We start from the raw sequence: 25,433 nt of genomic DNA, 5'->3' as shown, positions 1-25,433 counted from the left end.
TTAAAAAAAATCACGTGCTCACCTCTCAGGCCCCCGGCACTTGCTATATTCACCGGTCCGCGTTCCACCGACGGCCGCCGCTGTGTCTTCCCTGTCCTGTGCAGAGGGTGGCGCACACATTAATCGCATCATCACGCCCTCTGACCTGAGCATCACTGCAGAGGATGCAGAAGACACAGCTTCGGCCGTCGGTGGAATGGGGAACAGGTGAATATCGCGCACTGCGTTATACTCACCTGCTCCTGGCGCGGTGCAGTGACTGGTTCTCCGGGTGTCGGCAGCTTCTTGTAGTGAGCGGTCACATGGTACTGCTCATTACAGTAATGAATATGCGGCTCCACCCCTATGGGAGTGGAGTCGGGTCCATATTCATTACTGTAATGAGCAGTACCATGTGACCGTTTACTACTGGAAGAAGCTGTCAGCACCCGGAGAGCCAGGGACATCCAGGGACTGCGCCAGGAGCAGGTGAGTATTATTAGACAGCTGCTGCTCCCCCTCCCCTGCCGACCCCTGGGTATGACTCGAGTATAAGCCGAGAGGGGCAATTTCAGCCTAAAAAAATGGGCTGAAATTCTCGGCTTATACTCGAGTATATACAGTATTTATTTATACAGACATTATGAAAAAAATAGGGTGGCATTGTAAAAGTAATGTTCTATGATACATTCCTGCCATATAATACATTGGCACCATCAATGTTACAGTATATAGAAAATGTATTTATATTCAATTAATAGTAGATACTTATAAATTGCATTGCAGTAGTAACTATCCTCCATTTACTTTCCTGCTTGGTATATGGTAGACAGTATTTAGAAGTGCAGATTTTATACTGTATATTATAAATTAATAATTCTTGGATCTGCCTTTCTGACATGAGTTCAGTTTCAGAATGTGTACTGGGACCTGAACTTGGCATTGGTATTGCAATCCTTGTAAAAGCTGAGGTGACAGCTGGGAAAGCGGACAATATGCCAGATTCCTTCTTTTGACTTGTTTTTTAAATATTTATTCAGAGTTAATAAAATGTCACTTACATGGACATATTCCCGAGAAAATGGTGCACTGGGGAGGATACTCAAATACGGGGAAATTCATCAACACAAAGACTTTGTGAGGATATTAAACAACTTCCCACATTAAACAGTAACCTTCATGTAAGGATCTGGTTATTACAGTGCGGGTACTGCTGATATTTATGAAAACAACCTTAATTCAGCCATATGTTTTCATAAAGAGCAAACATTCGGCTAGTATTTTCTGTTCTGAAACTGTGTATGAGCCGTATTAGTATCTATCTAGATACTGTAAAGGTTTTTTTATCAGAGGTAGTTTTGGCTCCAGATTTCTGTGCAAAGTCTCACTTTACATGACATGAAGTTTGCAAAATTTTACTGGCAAAAAATGCATGTAACATGTAATCTAGTTTCAAACGAAAAGACATAATGTACGAAGACTCTTCGAAAACACTACATTCGTGGACTTAGTAAGGAAGAAGGGTTGTCACTAAAAACTAGTAATAGAAATTAAAATTGGGAACACATCCAGATTTACTTCAATAACATTGGCGTCACAGCATTTTTTTTTTAAAGGGAATCTGTTACCACCTGAAGCATGTAGAACCTATTAATATGGGCATACAGGTGATAGAAATCCTACTAGTCCTACCTGTGTGCCTCATATCAATGGTCTTGTTGAGAAATCTTATTTTCTTTCTTCATGCTAAAGATTTCTTCCAGGCGCTGCGGCGAGCGTGCGAAATCCCTGCCTCCTGTCTTCATTTTAACACTCTCCCCTCCCATGCACGTCAGTTGTGGCACCAGAATCCCATGCCTGTGCCATGCATTCCCTCCACAATTTATACCTTTTATTCCCTTCTATGAACAGTGCATTCAGGAACCTTCTGCTCAGGCGCCAGCGACGCTTATGACCTCCAGCGTGCATGACAATAAAGTGCTCTCCCCACTTTCTCCCTGCATTGTCATTGATATGTACACATGGTTCCTAGGGATGACTATGCAGGAAGGCAGTGGGGAGAGCACGTTATAGTCGCACATGCCAGAGGTCACAGTGACTCTCAGGCACCTGCACTGAAGATCCCTAAATACACTGCCCATAGATGGGAGAAAAAGGTACGGATTGTGGAGGGAATTCAGGGCGCTGACACAGCTGGCATGCATGTGAAGGGGGTAGTATTAAAATGAAGACAGGAGGAAGGGATTTCTTCCAGGCACCGCAGGCCCTGAAGCCTGGAAGAAATGATTACAATAAAGAAAGAAAAGATTTCTTAACAACAAGACCACTGATATGAGGCATACAGGGAGGACTAGTTTAACATTTCTATCACCTGTATCCCCATATTAATAAGACATGTACGACCCAGGGGGTGACAGATTCCCTTTCAATACCACTGCAGTTTTTAACATGCTTTGAGGTAAATATTAAACCAAGAAGAAGAATACAAAAATGGAAACAATCAATAAAACTTATGAATTTTATTTAGATCTCATAAAAAATATATGAAATAGTGACTAAGTATGCAATAAAAGATAAAGTGCCAGAATACACAGACACAAGAAAGAAATAGTGTGTGAGCCAAACACAATGAATGTATACATATAAATACCAAATGCTGGAATTTATAGGATGCAATATAAGGCTAGGGAACCATGGGTAAAAATTGCACATATTATCAAATCCAAAAATATTAACAAAAATATTAATGCTAGGGAACAAAGATAAGCAAGTGGTGGCGGTCACTGTAGACCAAGTAATATTACTCTGATGAACAACGGATTACACAAATACTTGAAGGAGTATAGGAACAGTGCAATGCGCCACCATGCACCCTATGCGCGTTTTAGAGATGCTTTCTCAGGGATGTCATTTACAGCATTTTTTAAAATATCATTGCACTTATTAACATGTTTTGAGGTAAACCAGAAGGGGACTCAAAAGGAATTGAAAATATAATGAGAGTGCTACAAGAACTGATCATGACAACTCTTAAGAAGGCCTTCATACTCAGTCCATGCACTAGTTACTCCATTAGGCAGGCATAAGGGGACCCTGGGTTTTTTTACCTTCCACCATCATACAGGGATCTGGCACTTGTTTGTGTCCAAGGCAGGACTGATGTTTGGGGCAGGCAAACAAGGCAGATACCTAGGGCCTCCACCCAAAAAGGGGGCCCCCTGTGTCTGCAGCCCTTTATGAAGTGTGCAGCATTACTTACAGTGAATAATGCTGTGCCTCCTCTGTAGTCCAATAGCGGTCTATCTCCCTCTCCCCTGTCTCTCTCCCTCTCCCCCACAGTGTCAGGTTAGAAGTTGCGAGTGAGGGGGAGGGGCCATCTCACAGCACAGCAGAGGTCAGACACCTGGGCAGGAAGATGCCTGCATCCCTGTCTGTGTCCCCTCCTCATCATGGCTGCTCCTAAACCGCTGTCCTGAGATCTGCACAAGTGAATCAGCAGGACTTGGTAAGAATACATATATATGTGTATCTGTGTGTACATGTGCAGTATACAGTGTGTGTGCCTGTTTATGTGTATATAGTATGATTGTGTAAATCTGTCATGTGTGTGTGTATATATATATATATATATAAATATATATATATATATATATATATATATATATATATATATAGTGGGGAAATATAGTATTTAGTCAGCCACCAATTGTGCAAATTCTCCCACTTAAAAAGATGAGCGAGGCCTGTAGTTGACATCATCGGTAGACCACAACTATGAGAGTGAAAATGAGAAAACAAATCCAGAAAATCACCTTGTCTGATTTGGCAAGATTTATTTTGCAAATTATGGTGGAAAATAAGTTTTTGCTCATTAACAGAAGCATATGCTTCTTATAAAGCTACTCCTTCGTTGGCCTGCCAGTGTACTTGGGATAATTATCATGCTGAAAGACCCATCCACATTTCATCTTCAATACCCTTGCTGATGGAAGGAAGTTTGCACTAAAAATCTCACTATGCATGGCCCTATTCATTCTTTCATGTACACGAATCAGTCATCCAGGTCTCTTTGCAGAGAAACAGCCCCAAAGCATGATGTTGCCACCCCCATGCTTCACAGTAGGTATGGTGCCCTTTGGATGCAACTCAGCATTCTGTCTCCTCCAAACATGATGAGTTTTGTTTCTACCAAACAGTTCTAGTTTGGTTTCAATACACCATATGACATTCTCCCAATACACTTCTGGATAATCCAAATGCTCTCTAGCAAACTTCAGACTGGTCCGAACATATACTGGCTTAAGCAGGGGGACACGTCTGGCACTGCAGAATCTGAGTCCCTGATGGCGTAGTGTGTTACTGATGGTTGCCTTTGTTACGGTGGTCCCAGGTCATTCACTAGGTCCCCCTCTTGTGGTTCTGGGATTTTTGCTCACCGTTCTTGTGATCATTTTGACCCCATGGGGTGAGATTTTGCATGTAGTCCCAGATCAAGGGAGATTATCAGTGGTCTTGTATGTCCTCCATTTTCTTATTACTGCTCCCACAGTTGATTTCATCACACCAAGCTGCTTGCCTATGGCATATTCAGTCTTCCCAGCCTGGTGCAAGGCTACAATTTTGTTTCTGGTGTCCTTCAACAGCTCTTTGGTCTTCACCATAATGGAGTTTGCAGTGTGACTGTTTGAGGTTGTTGACAGGTGTCTTTATACTGATAACAAGCTCAAACAGGTGCCATTACTACAGGTAATGAGTGGAGGACAGAGGAGCCTCTTAAAGAAGAGGTTAGAGGTCTGTGAGAGCCAGAAATCTTGCATGTTTTTAGGTGACAAAATACTTATTTTCCATCATAATTTGCAAAATAAATCTTACCAAATCAGACGTGATTTTCTGGATTTATTTTCTCATTTTGACGCTAAGAGTTGTGGTCTACCTATGATGTCAATTACAGGCCTCTCATCTTTTTAAATGGGAAAACTTGCACAATTGGTGGCTGACTAAATATTTTTTTATCCCACTGTATATATATGTTCATACAGTATACAGTATGTGTGTCTAAATGTGTATATAGTTTGTGTATATATACAGTATATAGTTGGAAGAGCAGCACTCCCGCGCCCTGCTATGTGAATGTGCTGCAGCCAGCGGTGCTGGGACTTAAGTGAGTGCTCATGATAACCGGGCCAGAAGAGCGTCCTCCGGACCGGAAGTGATGATGCTGCTACTGAGGACACGACCGCGCATGTGCGGCCGGCGAATGGTGCGTCTCACGTTGCCAAGATACAGTGTTCATGTGCACATGCACGGCCGGCGAATGGTGCGTCTCAGGTTGCCAAGATACAGTGTAGGTGTGTACTGGCCAGTGTTGGAAAGGAAAGGCTGGTGAATACACTATGTGACCCATGCGTGGCCGGGGAGACAGGCACAGGGGAATGTACTGATCATTAGGGTGGAGCGACTTTTATTTTTATAGGATCGGGTCGGGTTTCACGAAACCCGACTTTCTCAAAAGTCGGGCCGAGTGAAATCGGCCGATCCTATAAAAAAGTCGGGGTCGGGGTCGGCCGAAACACGAAACCCAATGCAGTGCAATGGGATACTATGGTTCCCAGGGTCTGAAGGAGAGGAAACTCTCCTTCAGGCCCTGGGATCCATATTAATGTGTAAAATAAAGAATCAAAATAAAAAATATTGATATACTCACCCTCGGACGTGCCCTGGTACTAACCGGCAGCCTTCCTTCCTAAGAATGAGCGCGTGAATGACCTGCGGTGACGTCGCGGCTTGTGATTGGTCGTGTGAGCGGTCACATGGGCGGTCACGTGACCAATCACAAGCCGCGACGTCAAGTAAGGTCCTTCACGCGCTCATTCTTAGGAAAGAAGGCTACCGGAAAGAAGCAGGGCACGTCCGAGGGTGAGTATATTCCTATTAGGTATATACTCACCCTCGGACGTGCCCTGCTTCTTTCCGGCAGCCTTCCTAAATGTGTATATAGTTTGTGTATATATACAGTATATAGTATGATTGTGTATATCTGTAGTGTGTGTGTATATACATACAGTACAGACCAAAAGTTTGGACACACCTTCTCATACAATAGATACAATAGATATTTTCATGTCTATAAAAATTGTAAATTCCCACTGAAGGCATCAAAACTATGAATTAACACATGTAGGAATTATATACTTAACAAAAAAGTGTGCAACAACTAAAAATATGTCTTATATTCTAGGTTCTTCAAAGTAGCCACCTTTTGCTTTGATGACTGGTTTGCACACTCTTGGCATTCTCTTGATGAGCTTCAAGAGGTAGTCACCGGGAATGGTCTTCCAACAATCTTGAAGGAGTTCCCAGAGATGGTTAGCACTTGTTGGCCCTTTTGCATGCACTCTGCGGTCCAGCTCACCCCAAACCATCTTGATTGGGTTCAGGTCTGGTGATTGTGGAGGCCAGGTCATCTGGCGTAGCACCCCATCACTCTCCTTCTTGGTCAGATAGCCCTTACACAGCCTGGAGGTGTGTTTGGGAATATTGTCCTGTTGAAAAATGAATGATGGTCCAACTAAACACAAACCGGATGGAATAGCATGCCGCTGCAAGATGCTGTGTAAGCCAATCTGGTTCAGAATGCCTTAAATTTTGAATAGATCCCCAACAGTGTCAACAGCAAAGCACCCCCACATCATCACACCTCCTCCTCCATGCTTCATGGTGGGAACCAGGCATGTAGAGTCCATCCGTTCATCTTTTCTGCGTCGCACAAAGACACGGTGGTTGGAACCAAAGATCTCAAATTTGGACTCATCAGACCAAAGCACAGATTTCCACTGGTCTAATGTCCATTCCTTGTGTTCTTTAGCCCAAACAAGTCTCTTCTGCTTGTTGCCTGTCCTTAGCAGTGGTTTCCTAGCAGCTATTTTACCTTGAAGGCCTGCTGCACAAAGTCTCCTCTTAACAGTTGTTGTAGAGATGTGTCTGCTGCTGGAACTAAACTTATCCTCAGAAGCAGAGGTGACTCTTGGTCTTCCTTTCCTGGGGCGGTCCTCACATGAGCCAGTTACTTTGTAGCGCTTGATGGTTTTTGCCACTGCACTTGGGGACACTTTCAAAGTTTCCCCAATTTTTCAAACTGACTTTCATTTCTTAAAGTAATGATGGTCACTCGTTTTTCTTTACTTAGCTGCCTTTTTCTCATAATACAAATTCTAACAGTCTATTCAGTAGGACTATCAGCTGTGTATCCACCAGACTTCTGCACAACACAACTAATGGTCCCAACCCCATTTATAAGGCACGAAATCCCACTTATTAAACCTGACAGGGCACACCTGTGAAGCTCATCAAGAGAATGCCAAGAGTGTGCAAAGCAGTCATCAAAGCAAAAGGTGCCTACTTTGAAGAACCTAGAATATCAGACACATTTTCAATTGTTTCACACTTTTTTGTTAAGTATATAATTCCACATGTGTTAATTCATAGTTTTGATGCCTTCAGTGTGAATTTACAATTTTCGTAGTCATGAAAATACAGAAAAATCTTTAAATGAGGTGTGTCCAAACTTTTGGTCTGTACTGTATATATGCATGTACATGCAGTATACTGTATAGTATATAGTATGTGTGTCTGTATATTATATATGTATACTGCAAGAGTGCAGTGTATTCTGTAAATATATTTTTAAAGTGTATTTGTTTGTGAGCATACTGTATATAAACTGAATGTTTCTGTATGTATATATTTTATATACAGTACGTGCTTGTACACACTGTACAGTATGTGTCTGTATACTGTATATACAGTATATAATGCAAGTTGCTATATTTATAAAGTATATAAAATGTGTGTACATGTATAATGTATATCTGTGTATATGTGCTGCATATATAGTTCTGTAATTGTATTGTCGCCATAATAGGGATCAGCAGTTTATGTCTAATGCCTGTGTTTTACATTAGGGCCTGTTCACACTGTCTTTCTTTATATCACCAATGGATTCTGCCTGAACCCTGTATAGAGTCATAGACTGCAATGACAAGAATGGAGTTCAAATGAATTCCACATGTGAATTCCACATTTTTTTCTGAATGTGTCTGTCTGTTCCAACAGCCACAGAAAAGTCGACACTTTTAGACGCAAAAACACAGACTTTGAGGGTAGGTGAGAGAGAATAGAATACACCGCACACTCTATGTGTATACAATGCAAAATAGTAAAAATTTATTTATGGGCACAAACATAGGATTCCATATGTTGAAAGCAACCAGAAGTTAATGACGTTTCGGCTCTGCCAGAGCCTTAATCTTACAATCGCTAAAATGAAACAAAGAGAATAAATATAAATGTACAATTTATACAATGTACCCGATCAAGTGTGAAATATAAACATAACCTAAAAAAGAAGGTGGAGAAAAATGGCCCCAACAAAGAAAAATATTTACAACCAAATGAAAATGCATTGAGTACAGCAAGCACCAATTGTAGTCCAGAAGTAATGAAAATAAGCAAAAAAAGTATAAATAAATAAAGAGCTACTATTAAAATGGCATTGAGCAATTTTTCCTTGGCTCAAAGAGAGTGGAAGGTGAAGAAAATCACTTGAGATTGTAGAGCAGACTGTGAAAAATAGTGATAGTGTGTATAAGAATATTAAAGCGAATATCATGCAGTAAATACTATATGACATGCAGTATACCTTATGCTATAGCGTAATGGTATTTTAGCTTGTGCCGTGTGTGGTCCCTGGTGTGGGTTCTATAAATAGATATGCAGAAACATCAATGTAGTGGCAACAGTTAGTTGGATCCCACAGCGATATTAGTGGAAATGAGGGTCCAGATAAGAGGTAGTTACCTGACACATGTGTTGGAAGAGCAGCACTCCCACGCCCTGCTATGTGAATGTGCTGCAGCCAGCGGTGCTGGGACTTAAGTGAGTGCTCATGATAACCGGGCCAGAAGAGCGTCCTCCGGACCGGAAGTGATGATGCTGCTACTGAGGACACGACCGCGCATGTGCGGCCGGCGAATGGTGCGTCTCACGTTGCCAAGATACAGTGTTCATGTGCACATGCACGGCCGGCGAATGGTGCGTCTCAGGTTGCCAAGATACAGTGTAGGTGTGTACTGGCCAGTGTTGGAAAGGAAAGGCTGGTGAATACACTATGTGACCCATGCGTGGCCGGGGAGACAGGCACAGGGGAATGTACTGATCATTAGGGTGGAGCGACTTTTATTTTTATAGGATCGGGTCGGGTTTCACGAAACCCGACTTTCTCAAAAGTCGGGCCGAGTGAAATCGGCCGATCCTATAAAAAAGTCGGGGTCGGGGTCGGCCGAAACACGAAACCCAATGCAGTGCAATGGGATACTATGGTTCCCAGGGTCTGAAGGAGAGGAAACTCTCCTTCAGGCCCTGGGATCCATATTAATGTGTAAAATAAAGAATCAAAATAAAAAATATTGATATACTCACCCTCGGACGTGCCCTGGTACTAACCGGCAGCCTTCCTTCCTAAGAATGAGCGCGTGAATGACCTGCGGTGACGTCGCGGCTTGTGATTGGTCGTGTGAGCGGTCACATGGGCGGTCACGTGACCAATCACAAGCCGCGACGTCAAGTAAGGTCCTTCACGCGCTCATTCTTAGGAAAGAAGGCTACCGGAAAGAAGCAGGGCACGTCCGAGGGTGAGTATATTCCTATTAGGTATATACTCACCCTCGGACGTGCCCTGCTTCTTTCCGGCAGCCTTCCTTCCTAAGAATGAGCGCATGAAGGACCTTAGATGACGTCGCGGCTTGTGATTGGTCACGTGACCACCAATGTGACCGCTCACGCGACCAATCACAAGCCGCGACGTCACCGCAGGTCATTCACGCGCTCATTCTTAGGAAGGAAGGCTGCCCGTTAGTACCAGGGCGCGTCCGAGGGTGAGTATATCAATATTTTTTATTTTGATTCTTTATTTTACACTTAAATATGGATTCCGATACCGATTCCCGATATCGCAAACATATCGGAACTCGGTATTGGAATTCCGATACCAGATTCAGAAGATCGCCGACCTCATGGTCGACCCCACACAGGGGTCGGGTCGGGTTTCATGAAACCCGACTTTGCTAAAAGTCGGCGACTTCTGAAAATGGCCGACCCGTTTCGCTCAACCCTACTGATCATGAATGATATATATGCAGACACCATGTAAATGAGGGGAAAGGATGGGGTAAGTATGTAAAGGGAAAACAATAATAAACTAAATGAGACTCACCCTGTGGTTCAACGTGTCTGAAAAAAGAGGAAATACAACATTAAAGAACCTGTCATTAAATTAACCAATCAATTTCTCTGTTAAGGCCTTTTTGGGGATAAGGTATCCAATGTAAAGATCCAGTATGTTTCCCTGGATTTTAATTGTTTAATATGATTTCCTCCCCATCTGGGATGGGGTACCTGTTCAAGTACCTGAAATTTGAGTTGTGCCACAGACTGCCTAGCTTTGGAAAAATGATCTGGGAGTGGAAGCCAAGTTTTACCACAGCGTATCCTCGATTTATGGCTTGCTATACGGTCCCGGACATGTTGGGTGGTCTCCCCGACATAGAGAAGACCACAGGGACATTTGACAATGTAGATTAAAAAATTCAACTCGCATGTTTAAAAGCTATGAATAGGAAAGGTTTTACCAGTCCTGGGGTGAGTATCGTTATCCGATTTAATGACATTTGAACAGGCGGCACAGGGAAAAGTGCCATACCGGCATGGAGCGAGGAATCCCTGAGTGGGGTTAAGGCGGGTGCTCCCCATGTCGGCTCTGACCACTCGGTCTTTGATATTGGGTGGTCTCCTGGTGCTCATCAGTACCGGTGCTTGAAAGGAAGAAACCTCCAGGTAGGCCCTACCCAAAAGTGGCCAGTGTCTCTTAATGACAGAGTAGACTTTAGTCATGAAGGGATGGTGTGTGTGTGGACGAATGGTATTCTTTCCTGTGGCTGTCGTGATATGGGAGTAGTAGGGGGGTTTTGAGATCTCATTAGTTCAAGTGCCAGGAGAGTGGAGCGATAGTCCCTGTCTTTTAATTTCTGTGACATTGTCAGTAGTCTAGTCCGTGACAATGCGACAAACCCTCTTAAACTGTGAGCATGGTAAACTATTCTTAGTGGTGCTAGGGTGGCAGCTAGAGTAGAGTAATAGACTGTTATAATCGGTAGGTTGAGAGTAGAGATCAGTTGTGAGAAATCCTTTAGTGTCTTTCAGTACCATGGTGTCCAGAAAGCAATGTGTGTGTCAATGTGATGAATGGTAAACTGCAGTTCCTGGAAAATCGAATTGAGGATTGAAAAAAAGGATTCCAGAGAGCCTAGTGACCCAGACCAGATGAAAAAAATATCATCTATATACTGGCAGTAATGAGTGGCATATTGTAGAAAAGATTCATTGTTATAGACATATTGTTCCTCAAAGGCGCTCATATATCCATTATCATAGGCCGGGGCTACATTTGAGCCCATCACGGTCCCACGCACTTGGACATAATAGGTATCTTCGTAAAGAAAGAAATGTTCATAGAGGACTATTCTCAGGAGGTCAAGACAGAAAGAAATGGAAGTCTGGAACATGTCTGATAATGCTAGGAGATCCTTAGTGGCATGGATGCCCTTTTCGTGAGTTATTGACGTGTACAAACTATTTACGTCCAGCGTAACAAGGAGACTATGCGTGGGTACCCGATGGGTCCGCTTAATGTTTTCTAGAAATTGACTAGTATCCAAAAGGAAGGACCTGGTGGTTTTGGTCAGTGGTGTCAGGATTTTCTCAAGAAATATGGAAAGTGGTGATAGGACTGAGTCGGTGGAGGCCACGATGGGCCTCCCTGGGGGGTTATTAAGAGATTTATGAATTTTAGGTAAAACATAAAACACGGGAGTAACAGGATGTGGATTTTGTAGGAAACTCGCTGTTTTGCTATCGATAGTTCTGTTATCTAAGTACAGATTGACCAAATCCTGGATCTTTTTGGTAATGTTTGGCGTGGGGTCTCTAGGGATGATTTTATAGGTTTGGTGTCCGAGCGTTGTCATAGGACCTCACCGCAAAATTGTATCCGGTCCATTATGACAGTCGCACCCTTTTTGTCCACTGGTTTGACTATTATTTTACTATTGGACCGAAGAGATGTCAGTGCTTGTTTCTCTTCCAGTGTCAAATTTGTGTGTGTTGGGAAAAATCCCAACCTTTGCTGATATGACAAAGATTTTATGGCGCGGTCCACTAGAGAGATAAAGGTTTCAGCAGCGTGATAGGAATGTGGAGGTGAGAAAGTGCTGGGGTTACAAAGACCCAGAGAAGAGATAGACAATTCTGATAAATCATATTGTGGAGGCAAGAGAGGTGCGAAAGTGGGTCTTAAGTCTGATTGTTCGATAGAAGTGATGCAAATCGTTTTCCAATTGGAATGAGTCCCAATGAGGTGTTGAGCAGAAATACAACCCTTTCTGAAGCACTGTTAATTCTGCTGGGTAAAGGGAATAGCTGGAGATATTACCCACTGAGTACGATGGCTTACCTGGCTGCGTGTCGTCATTCTTTCTCCGCGCTCGTCGGGTTGGTCTCTGTGCTGATATCCCCCTTGCGGCCCTAAGATAAAAAATGCGATCTGGTGGAACCGACTGCTAAATCACTGACAGAACTGAATGACCCGGGTCTTCTGGAGACATTGCGACGCCGCCATGATGTGTTGCCGATGGATTAGCTCCATCTATATACCCTATTGTTAGAATAGTCCTCGTTATCGCGTTGAAACTTCTGTCTCTTACGCTCTTGGAGAGTTGTTTGATACTCCGCGAGGGTAGGGTAGGTGCACATGGTTAGTAAACTCTGTGGGTTGGATGCTGTGTACTTGTGCAGCGTCCAGATGTTACATCATAGTGAATGATTTCAAGAAATCCCGCAGAGACGGACATGTGGCGCGTCTTTCCAGACCGCAGCATGTCTATATATCTTGTGGAGATGTGAATCTCAGTAAGATAAATTTCACCCTTCGAATGTATTGGATGCGGTGAATGCACACGGTTCAGTGATCACAGAGGATTTGCCTGTGTTCAATAGCCGGCAGCACTTTGGACGCAGCGGACATGTGCTGCGTCCAAAGCTCTGCCAATTACTGAACATCTGCACATACCCAGAGAAAATAAATCAATCAATTTCCGAAAAAAAAGCTAATTCAGTTGAACTTTGCTTGTGTCGGTGCAGTCTCTGGCCCTGTCAGGAATTTATGTGAATCCTATTTTAGGGGGATTCAGGCAAAGTTCCCGGACACACTGTAGAAGAGCAGTGGGAACAGGGCCTAATATACTATTGTATGGAATAATGCCGTCTACTATACTATTCCGCGCTGTCCCAGTACAGAGGCCAGACACGGACACCGGCAACAAGACACTTTTTTTTAATTAACCTGTTGCTGATGTCTTTGGCTATGTGCACTCGTTGCTGAATGGGGTGCAGAATTTTCCACACAAAATCTGCATCTCCTGGCAGAAAACGCAGGTGCAGATTTGCTGCAGATTGTATGCGGATTTTGTGCGTTTTTGTTGTGGATTTGATGCGGATTTCGTGTGGATTTTATGCATTTTTTACCCCTGTGGATTTCTATAATGGAAGGGTTCAGAAACGCTGCAGTTCCGCACAAAAGAAGTGACATAATCCTTCTTTTGATCCGCAGTGGTTTTCATGCGGATTTTTCCACACCATTAGCACAGCATTTTTTTTCCTATTGATTTACATTGTACTGTAAATCACTTTGCAGAACTTCAGCGTTTCTGCGCGGAAAAAAAAGCTGCGGATCCGCACTAAATCTGCATCGTGTGCACATAGCCTTTCAGCATTTCTGCAGCGTTTTTTTCAAATGAATGGGAAACAAAAATGCAAGTGAAAAGGTTGAAAAAAGCAGAATATTTCCTGTCAACACTGCAGATCAGTATACAAGAATCACTGCACTCATCCAGTTCAGAGAAAACAAAAGTTCTTTGCTGAAGTGAAAAATTTATTTTTAGAAAATGGTGATGTAGATGAAACGGAAAGTGGTTATGGCAGTTTTAACGTTTCGACCACACAGTGGTCTTGATCACAATACAGTGCTGTAACAAGAAATAAAAAAATAGTGTATAAGTACAAAATTATATACAGTGGTGAATTACTATTTACAAGTTATGACAAACTAGTTCAACAATTACTATGTACAAAATTGGAGGCTATGGAACAAATGTCAGAAATCCATAAATGGCAAACACAACCAGTAAGATTACTGGTGGTCCTATGACCTATATTACAAAAGAACATTTAAACTAGAGACTGGCGTCACAAGAAATCCAATTACGTAGGAGACTACAAAGGAGGTAAAGCCCAATGCACATACCCTTATAGGTTATTCGTTTCAAGTATAATATGCTGCATCATTCGTGTACACACGAAGAAGGAGATAGAGAAGTTTCAAGCCTGTTAGAAGTAATGGGAAAGGATAAGCCAATGACTAATAATCACGTAGGTACCAGTGCGTGTGGATATAAACCCTACCAATGACAACCCCTCGGTATGCGGTCATATGTAGAGAAATCTATACGTGTGGGTAGTCTGGGCTAGATATAGAAAGGTAATAACCACAATTTTTAGGGAAGCAAAATCTGTGAAACAAACCAAGAGCGCCTGGAAAGGTGAGTCTATGCCCAAAACCATCAATTTGCGCATACGATTGGCTGTAAAAGATAGACAAAAGCATATGTTGGATATGGAGTATTGCCAAATGATTGGTGAAGTGTCAGGGCACATATATACACATACTTCAATCCCGCTTGCCCATGTAGAGTTATGCTGTTACTGTAAGTGTGAGCTGACAGCAAGGAGTGTGTCACCATCACCCAGGATGGATAAAATAGCTTGCTCCTGGAAGAGAGGGGTGAAAGCAAATTATAGCTCCATACAAGAAAGGGGGGACTTATCTGCGATTCGGGATAGCTCCATACACATGTGCTGCGCGGTGTGGAGAGTGAAGTAACCGGTACCCAGCGTTGGTGGTCCAGTGGGAGGTGCCGACACGGTCCGTGTCCTGGCAAGTGAAGGCGGCAGGGACTTAGCTGCTGGGCGCCGTTCTATATCCGGACACGGCGGTCATGTGACCGGAAATGTTGTGAGGACGCTGGCGCCTGCGCAGAATGCAGCGGCGCCGGTAACCAAGGGGAATATACAGAGCCTGCGTGATTGGACAAGGCTCTGCGCATGCGCAGTAGAAGACCGCTATGATAGCGGCTCCCAGAGTGACCGCAAGGGGCGCACCCTATCCAGAGGCGATAACTAGTGTATACGGTTGAAGAAACCGCAGTGAAGGGGGCCATAAGTAAAGATCTGGCCACGGTTACATGTTAGGAGATAAGGATAACTGAAAATAACGCTAATATGGCCAAAAGCAGGGAACAGCAGTGTAGAAGGCTGTGATACTGAAGCCTGAATAACCATATATAATAAGCAGAGCGGGATAAAATGATGAAAATTAGGTATACATGTATAGTTCATATGGCAACAGAAAAACATACAGATGAGCAATATCAATAAAACAGTAGGAGTCCAAACTAGAATGATTATTCACAGAGCAGTCACTGAGTTGAATACATGAATGGGATAAAAGAAAAAAGAAAAAAGAAGAAGAAAAAAAGAAGAAAAAATAGAAAAAATAGAAAAAATAAATACAAATAAAAATAAAAATAAAAATAAATAAAAAAATAGAAATAAAAATAAAAATAAAAATAAAAATAAAAATCAAAATCAAAATAAAATAAAAAATGGATAAATAATAAGAAAAGAAGAATAAAAAATAAAATATAATATAAAATAAAAATAAAATAATATAATAAAATAAAAATAATAATAATAATAATAATAATAATAAAAATAATAATAAAACCAAAATAAAAATAAAAATAAATGATAAAGATAAAAAATGAAAATAAAAATGGAAATAAAAGCTAATGGGGGAAAAATGAAACTTGAATAGCTCCTAAGGGGTAGAGGGTCTTACCATCCTGCGTAAAAGGGGGTATCGAGTCTACAAATACGATGGGTCAACACGCCTGGAGAGAGACATAAAAACCTGGTTAGATTAGCCAATCCATTTCCCTATTTAGGCCTCGAGGGTGGAGGGTGTCTAACGTGTAGATCCAAAAAGTTTCTCGCTGTTTTAACAATTGAACATGATTGCCACCCCTTCTGGGGCGTTGTACTTTCTCAATAACTTGGTATCTTAATTGAGCGACCGTGTGCTGAGCTTCTTTGAAATGAAAGGGAAGAGGTAGCCATGTTTTCCCGCACCTGATGGTCGACTTGTGGCTAGAGATCCTGTCTCTAATGGTTTGGGTGGTCTCGCCTACATATAGTAGTCCACACGGGCATTTGATGACATATACCACAAACTTGGACTCACAAGTGTGGTATTCTTTGATCGGGAAGGATTTGCCCGTGCGGGGGTGCAGTACCTCGCTACCCTTGATCACGTTAGAGCAGCTCATACAACTTAGGCAGGGGAATGTACCTGTCCTCCTTTGGCCCGTCAATGTCCTGGGTGGAGATGGTTTTGATGTCCCCAAGTCAGCCCTAACCACTCTATCCTTCACATTCCGTGGGCGTCTCATGCACATTAGGGGTGGATCCTTAAAAATTTGGATCTGGGGGTAAGCTTTAGTAAGAAGAGGCCAGTGGCCTCGTATGAGGTTGTGAATCCTGCGCATGGTGGGGTGATGATTATGAACAAACGGAAGTCTGGGATTTTTGTGTCTGGTTATGGCTGTTTCGACAGTTTCACTAAGGGCTTTAGTGGACTCTATCTCTAGGAGTTTAGTTGGGTAATTACGTGCCCTAAATTTGTCAGACATTTCTCGTACTCTGGTCTCCCTGGTCACCGGATTGGAAACAATCCTAGTGACCCTTTTGAATTGTGATCTGGGGAGGCTCTCCTTGGTGGAATTTGGGTGGCAGCTATTGTAGAGTAGTAGGCTGTTACAGTCAGTTGGTTTCGTATATAAGTCAGTACTGAGGTTGCCAGATGTATCCTTCATAATCTTGGTGTCAAGGAATGATATTTTCTGTACAACACTGCAGATCAATCTGCAGCAAACATGGTGCATGTGACCAGACACTACAGGGGTTTTCTGAGAATGTAAAAATAATTAGCATGAAATGATAAATCCCCCGCGGCTCCTGCACTGATGCTGTGGGGGTCTCTTCCAGTCTCAGCACTGGGCTGCAGTCACTTTGTGACTTCACCTTATAGAATAGCTGCAAAGTGAATAATAACCATCACGAACCCCGAACCATCGGCCACAGAGCCTGAGGGGATTTAGCAAAGTAGGTTGGGGAACATGTAGGACTTTTTTTATTCTCTTTTTATTCTGCCTTTTGTGAGGTAGGATGTAGAAAAAGACTGCAATTCTGCTAATGGTTTCTATTATTTGACTGTACGGCCCCCTTCACACAACCAGGTATCATGTTTTTCACGCATGCCATGTGTACCCTGTTTAACCTATGGTGCTGCACTCATGTCCATGTTTTCCCACAGATGACAAGGGCCGATACAAGTCTATGGGTCTGTGTAAACATGCCATCCGTGTGCCGTACGTGTGCCGTATGTGTGCTGCACCTGTTTAACATGGAAAGTATGTGAGAAGCTTTGTAATTTTAATTAAGGGTATCCATACAAAAAAACACGGATGGCACATGGATGACACACTGATTGAAAACACCAGTGACACTAATATCCGTGTAATACGTAAGTGTTTTATATGGACATTGCCTAACAGTGTTGGTAGAATATTTCAGGATTGGGGCCTCACTTTTAATTTTGCCGAGGGCCCCAATTTGTCTATAACTGGCCCTGGTCCAAGGAGTAGCTTCTAGCTGGTAAGACGAGTTGGCATTTGGAGACATCAAGCTGGGTCAGAGCCAGAAGGACGAAATAAGAGGTAAACTAAGCAGACAGGGTGGAAGATATAGGGATAGCCAGTAAGAAAACCAAGAAGATGAAATAAGGGAGGCTCCAAAGGGTAAAAGCAAACAAAGGTCAAGTCCAAGTGTCCTCAGAGAAGTAATGATAAACATTCAGAGTCAGGTTTCAGAACAATTCGATATATCGAAACGGGATCAGTATAATTGCTTGCAATATGAAATAGAGTTACCAATAAAAAGTCCACTGGTGATATGAGAAATGTTCAATGTTCTGAAAAGTCCATCTGTCCATAGCATCATGGTGGATGCTAGCTTGCTTCATTATTAGACTTTACTTATAATAAAAATAAAAACAATAACATAAAATAATAGTTTTAAGCAAAAAAAATATTAAAAACTAAAATTAAAAAAATCATATTTTTTATCTTATCCAAATATATAGAAATTTATAGTGTGTTAATTGGGAAGACCATTTTATTCTATGATACGTGGTATAGCTGTGAGATTGGGTATGTGCCCTTGCATTGTTCCTGGTTTATCTAAAACGGTAGTAACTTACTAAAATTATTTCACAATTTTCCTCTTTGAAATCAGGCATGCTTTACAATTGCATATTTTCTGTAGGGTAGAAAAAAAATAATGTTTTAGCTCAAACAAAAGGATTATCATGTATTGACAAAGTGGAGGTTTAATTAACAACGACAGATAAGGCTCCTTGCTTTCAGAAACAGTTTGTAAAAGGCAACCTGATAAATGACATTTTTGGCAGCCAGAATATTAGCTTATGAATTTAAATGTAGGATGTACTAAAATATATCATCATAATGTAGAAATTACTCATAATTCAACCAAATCAAAATGAGGACACAATGATTCCTAAAAGACACAGACCACCACAATTTTCTTGACTCGATTAACATTCCAAATATAGGATTGTCTCAATATGTCTCACATATTATATAACTTCACACATACGGTCCTATTTCTGTGCTTGTAAATGGGCTTTGAAAAAAAATAGATTACCTTTAGTGTTCTGTAGATTAGATTAGAGGTTAAATGTCAGGATAATCCCATTTATCAGCCACTGCATGTTGATGCCAAGTAACCATATTGATTATATTGAGATTCATGAGACCCAAGAGAAGCTTACGTGTATTGCCTAAGATATTTTACAGATATAGTCCAAATTATTATACAGGATACTTTGAAAAATTGCCATACATTTGACATGTGACAATTTTCTCAATCTAGTAAAGCAGATTAATTTTCCATAAAAAATGTAGGCTTATTTTTATGTTTATAAAAAAATTACCTTTTTTTTTTTACCATATAATGTCTAGGAAATCTTAGAATATCATTAATATTTTATTGAGTTAAAGGCTGTCATTGCAATCAGTAAGAAACATCTTCCATCATATACAAGTGCTTCTCACAAAATTAGAATATCATCAAAAAGTTACCGTAAGTTATTTCAGTTCTTCAATACAAAAAGTAAAACTCATTATATTATATAAAGTCATTACATACAGAATGATCTGTTTCAAGTGTTTATTTCTGTTAATGTTGATGATTATGGCTTACAGCCAATGAAACCCCAATAGTCATTATCTCAGTAAATTAGAATACTTTATAACACCAGCCTGAAAAATGATTTTAAAATCCGAAATGCTGGCCTACTGAAATGTATGTTCAGTAAATGCACGCAATACTTGGTCAGGGCTCCTTTTGTATCAATTACTGCATCAATGCGGCGTGGCATGGAGGCGATCAGCCTGTGGCACTGCTGAGGTGTTATGGAAGCCCAGGTTGCTTTGATAGCAGCCTTCAGCTCGTCTGCATTGTTGGGTCTGTTGTCTCATCTTCCTCTTGACAATACCTCACAGATTCTATGGGGTTAAAGGTCAGACAGAGCCTCCACAATTACCTATGCTATTTGGACACTAAGGCCGGGATCACACATATGAGTGATACGGCCGAGTCTCGCAGGTGAAATCCCTCCTCTGGCGCCGGCACTCCGGAGCAGAGCGTGCAGCCGCACAGCAACACATGGAGCTGCACGCTCCGCTCCCAAGTGCCAGCGCCAGAGGAGGGATTTCACCTGCGAGACTCGGCCATATCACTCGTATGTGTGATCCCGGTCTAACTTGAACTATATGTCTGTTTGCTGCTTATTTTTGTTAGACAGACAGTGCATATTTCAGCAGGCACTAGTGCACTTTAAGGGTGGACTCTTCATAAGAACTGTTTAAACCAAATGTCTGTTTGCCACTGATATGTACCTCATAAAAACTTTTCAAAAACTTGATATTGTACCCGGTTATGGTGAATTGAGTTAAAATGATTCTCATCCTGTTATATGATCTATTGCTATAACCCTCCAAGTGTGGCACTAACAGGGTTTCAATAGTGCACATATTATTTTTAATATTTCGATTTCCCATTAGGACTAGATGTCTAAGCGCGAATATATATTTGCTTTTATTTTGATCGTATTTTTGGTCCAATTGCAATCCGACAAAACTTTGGATCGCATTCAGACCAACGTTAGTATATGGGGACGTGCATATGTCTGATTTTTTCATCTGACAGAGTCTGTCTAAGGAAAAAAAATGCTGCATGCCCTAGGTTGATCCCATATTTGTCAATGAGTCCATTGGAAAACATAAGACTGAACTCAGATGACATCCAAGTGCAGTCTGATTTCCGCGGCCTAACAGAATTTAGAAGATGGAAACATTTTTTCTCTATCATCTCTCCAAGTGAATCAGAAGACTCTGTAATCATAATCATACTCTAATAAAACTGTGATCAGTGTGATTAGTATAGTTGATCTGATTTTTTTTAGGGTGACAAAAAATATGCTTTTCTGCATCTAGTCTTAGGCCACGTTCATACGTTCATTATTTGGTCAGATTTATACATCAGTATTTGTAAGATAAAACCAGGAGTCAGTGATAAATACAGAAGTGGTGCACATGCTTCTTTCATACTTTTCCTCTGATTGCTCCACTCCTGGTTTTGGCTTATAAATAATGATGTAAAATACTGAACAAAATCTTAGGGCTCCCTCTCACTTGCGAGATAAACGTCTGTGTCTCGCATGTGAAAACCAAGCTCTGGCGCCGGCACTTGGGAGCGGAGCGTGCGGCTGCATGTGTTGTTATGAAGCCGAACGCTCCGCTCCCAAGTGCCGGCGCCACAGCTTGGCTTTCACATGCGAGACACGGACGTTTATCTCGCAAGTGAGAAGGAGCCCTCAACTTGTGAATGTGATCTTAAGCAGAGAATTTTCTCAGTGGATTTCACAAGAAACAGTTTTAGGCCGGTTTCACACGTCAGTGGCTCCGGTACGTGAGGTGACAGTTTCCTCACGTACCGGAGCCACTGACTCACGTAGACCCATAAAAATCAATGCATCTGTGCAGATGTCATTGATTTTTTGCGGACCGTGTCTCCGTGTGCCAAACACGGAGACATGTCAGTGTTCGTGGGAGCGCACGTATTACACGGACCCATTAAAGTCAATGGGTCCGTGTAAAACACGGACCACACACGGACCTTCTCCATGTGCAGTCCATGTGGTGTGCAGGAGACAGCGCTACAGTAAGTGCTGTCCCCCACATGGTGCTGAAGCCGCCATTCATATCTTCCCTGCAGCAGCGTTTGCTGCATAGAAGATATGAATAATAGTGTTTAAAAGAAAGATCTATCTGTCCGCCTCCCTCCCACCCCCTGTGCGCCCCCCCGCTGTTCTGAAAATACTCACCCGCTTCCCTCGTTGGCTGTCGATGCTTCCTGGTCTGGCCGCCCCTTCTACTGTATGCGGTCACGTTGGGCCGCCGATTAGAGTCATGAATATGTGGCTCCACCTCCCATAGGGGTGGAGCCGCCTATTCATGACTGTAAATGAGCGGCCCCACGTGACCGCATACAGGAGAAGATGGGGCCAGACCAGGAAGCAGCGACAGTCAACGAGGGAAGCGGGTGAGTATTTTCAGAACAGCAGGGGGGCGCACAGGGGGTGGGAGGGCGGCGGACAGATAGTTCTTTCTTTTAAACACTATTATTCATATCTTCTATGCAGCAAACACTGCTGCAGGGAAGATATGAATGGCGGCTTCAGCACGATGCAGGGGACAGCGCTAAACTTTAGCGCTGTCTCCTGCATGCTCCGTGTGGTACCCACTCGGCACACGGGCGGCACACGTGTGCCGCACGTATGGCCTACGTGAGCTCACGGGCACACGGACACGGATAACTCCGGTACCGATTTTTTCCGGTACCGGAATTATCTGGACGTGTGGGACAGCCCTTAGTCCACTGAATTAAGGTTGCCGCGGGGGTAAACACATGAATTTCTGCAAACCTCCTGTATATAAATATACCTATATACATTCATACTCTAAATGTCATCTTTATTATGATGAAACCAATTTGTAAAGTAGGATGTTATAATGCATCTAAATGTTATATTTAATAATTACAGCAAAGTATGGGTCTGATTACATGAATCAATCGACGGCACTAAATGACCACCAAACGGTAACCATTTACCAATCGGTGATCATTGAAAAGCCTGTTTAGGCAGATCACGGTAAACATTGCGTTCTGAGTGATCTGCAATAAATTATTGGGTGCACATAGGCGGCCATTCTTCTTGGCAGTGCAATTCTATATTACAAAGATTGAAGTGCCACCAAGAAAGATGACTTATTGCTCTTCACAGAAGATCATTTCACCCCATAAATGAGCGTTCTGCGCATTCATCAAGTTTTTATGAACACACGTTCACGATAATCTTTCAGTGTAAATGTATTCATTATGTAAATAGAGCCAGATTGGCATAAATACCAGGTATATCTAGCAAAGTATAGATCATTGCACCCTCTGATATAGACCACTGTGCCTATTGATTTTTTTGGCAAACGCCTAGCTAAAGAACATTGGGGTCCTTCAGCTCCACTATGTATTTTTTTGGTTGGTAATGGCCATATGTGTTATTGCTCTTAGCTTTAAGCCTTATTCAGACATCCATTTTCACATATGTGTTTTATTCGTGTTTTGCTTGTCAGGTTTTGGTCCAAGTCATGGATCAAAAATACCCCCAAAAGTCAGTAAATCTATGAAAATCGCAACCATCACTTGGATGCCATACATGTGCAATGCTTATGCTGTCAGTTTTTAACATTGGAATTGGAAGGAGAAGCTTTGCACATTTATTTATAAATTTTTTCAAACCCAAAAAATTACTGATGAAGTTGAAACACTGACCAATCGCCGATGAAAATCTGATCCAAAACACTAATGGAAATTGGTCCATATTTTCCACATAGAAAAAGCATGGACGGAGGCAAACACACAGTTTGGACAATTTCATATGAATCAAATGTTTCTTATCATATATACAAATTGCAGCCATCCCACTGAAATACCAGCTCAACGTAGGCAGAGTATGTAAGTTTCACACAAGTATTGCACTAGTCAATATTGAAACCCAAATGCATCAAGGCAACAATGTTATCAACCCTCCTGAATCTGTAATATCACAATATACATTCTAAAACATGCAATGAAACCATTTTTAGTGATTCAAAAGATTCATAGAAATTCAGCTAAAAATAATATTCTTAGAATTGGCACTTCAGTATTTTTTGTAACAAAATTTGATGGAGTCAGAATCACACCTGCAATATTGGTTGAAATACCGCATACCATAAATAGCTGTACAATCAGGAATATATGCCGCAGAAATGAGCAAAACACCATATGTCATTACAGGAAGCAATCAACAGAACACAAATACACAATGATGTCTCTGTTTAACTCGTCACTTTATGGGGTATTTATAGCCTCCGTTACTTTCTACGACATAAACGATTGTCAGCAATAGACTTCATTCATATGCTGAAGAACCCTTAACCTCCCATGAAACACATTCAAATATCTAGCAATCTATGCTCGATTGATCAGGAAGGTTCAGCCATTATCTACTTCAGCTTGACCCAAGGAGCACACTATATGTTTAGGAACGGAGTCCATAAAGCAGCTTAGAGAAAATACTCACAAACTGTGCCAACATTTCTGTTAGGTATCCTTCATAAGCGTTTATTAACAGCGTTGCTAACAGCTTGTATAAAGGAATGATGATTTTCAGGAGTTTTTACATGTCCTCTTCCAAGTGATTTGGAGGCATTTTTTTTATCTCAGGGGTTATCTGGCAGGAAAAGATTTTATTTTAGCATTGAAAACACTTATTCATATATTTTAACTTTTAAAGATGTGCTGATCCTCCATAAACCTCTATCACGTTGCGCGGGATTTTCTGTAGTTTCTTCCTAAGTTGTCGTGAATTAACACCATGCCATGTGACTGATGACTGCATTCCCATCCGTTCATTTTGGATTATTTTAGAAGACATGACTGGCTTCCGTAAAGTAAAGATACTAACCCTTTGCAGCTTCATTATTTCTGGCATCCAAACACTTATAGAAGGAAAAGGAAGGGTCTTCGCTCAGACCCTTAGACATGGAGCTAGCTGAGTCGGATCACACTAGACTTGTACCAGAGTCTTTTGCTTAAATGGTGAGATGCTGGTGAGGGAGAAAAAGAAGACTGGGAGGATTTAAGGTCTTTTTGCACCACCGTAGCAAACGAGGCATGATCTATCACTGTGTAACTAATTTCCTGTAATATATGCCAGAAAACAGGTGTACTTTACAGCTGAAACCTACATTTTAAATGTTGGCACAGTGCGCACACTGATTCTGTTTGCTACACTTTTATGGCAAAAATGAAGTGAAAACTCAGTTCTGGGCTTTTAAGAAGGATTTGGAGAGTTTTTGCTCAGTTTTTCTCCCAAGTCTCCTAAAATCTCTGTGTTGATGCCCCAGCAGCCCCCGATTTTTGGCACATTTTATTCCTGGTGTATATGCTGGCACAAAAAGAATCTAATTCAGATGTATCTATTCAGTAACATCAATTGGTAAGACAAATCTGGCACCCAAAAGCTACATATAGTGATGGGTGAGTATACTCGTTACTCGAGATTTCCCGAGCATGCTTGGGTGTTCTCCGAGAATTTGGGCATGCTAGCAAGCAGGCAATCCCCACATGTATTCAGGTTGTCTAGCAGCTGCAAATCATGCAGCTGTGGCGACACAAGCTAAATCTCCAAGCACGCCCAAATACTCGTAAAACACCCGAGCATGCTCGGAAAATCTCAAGTAACGAGCATAGTCTCCCATCACTAGTTGTATGTTTTCTTTAGCATTTTTGCATTCGTTAAGTAAGATACTAAAATAAACTCCAAAATGAGTGAACATATGCACAGCTATGTCAAAACGACTTGCTGTACATGTGTTCTGTCTTTTGTATCTTCCATTAACCATTTCAGACTTCGAAAGCTGCTAACAGAAGTGACAGTGTCCATTCTTAGGGCTGTCCCACACGTCCAGATAATTCCGGTACCG

At 41.9% G+C, this 25,433-nt stretch overlaps 1 protein-coding gene across 7 annotated transcripts in view; it reads left to right on the top strand.

Moving 5' to 3' along the window:
- The window catches only part of NLGN1 (neuroligin 1), a 1,307,981-nt gene that overhangs the window by 695,287 nt on the left and 587,261 nt on the right, over positions 1 to 25,433 (top strand). The window lies entirely within an intron of this gene.

Source organism: Ranitomeya variabilis, chromosome 2 (assembly GCF_051348905.1).
Source record: "Ranitomeya variabilis isolate aRanVar5 chromosome 2, aRanVar5.hap1, whole genome shotgun sequence".
In the NCBI taxonomy this organism is placed as follows: Eukaryota; Metazoa; Chordata; class Amphibia; order Anura; family Dendrobatidae; genus Ranitomeya; species Ranitomeya variabilis.
Note: the sequence above shows the minus strand (reverse complement) of the source record. Positions and strands in the feature narration are given on the sequence as shown.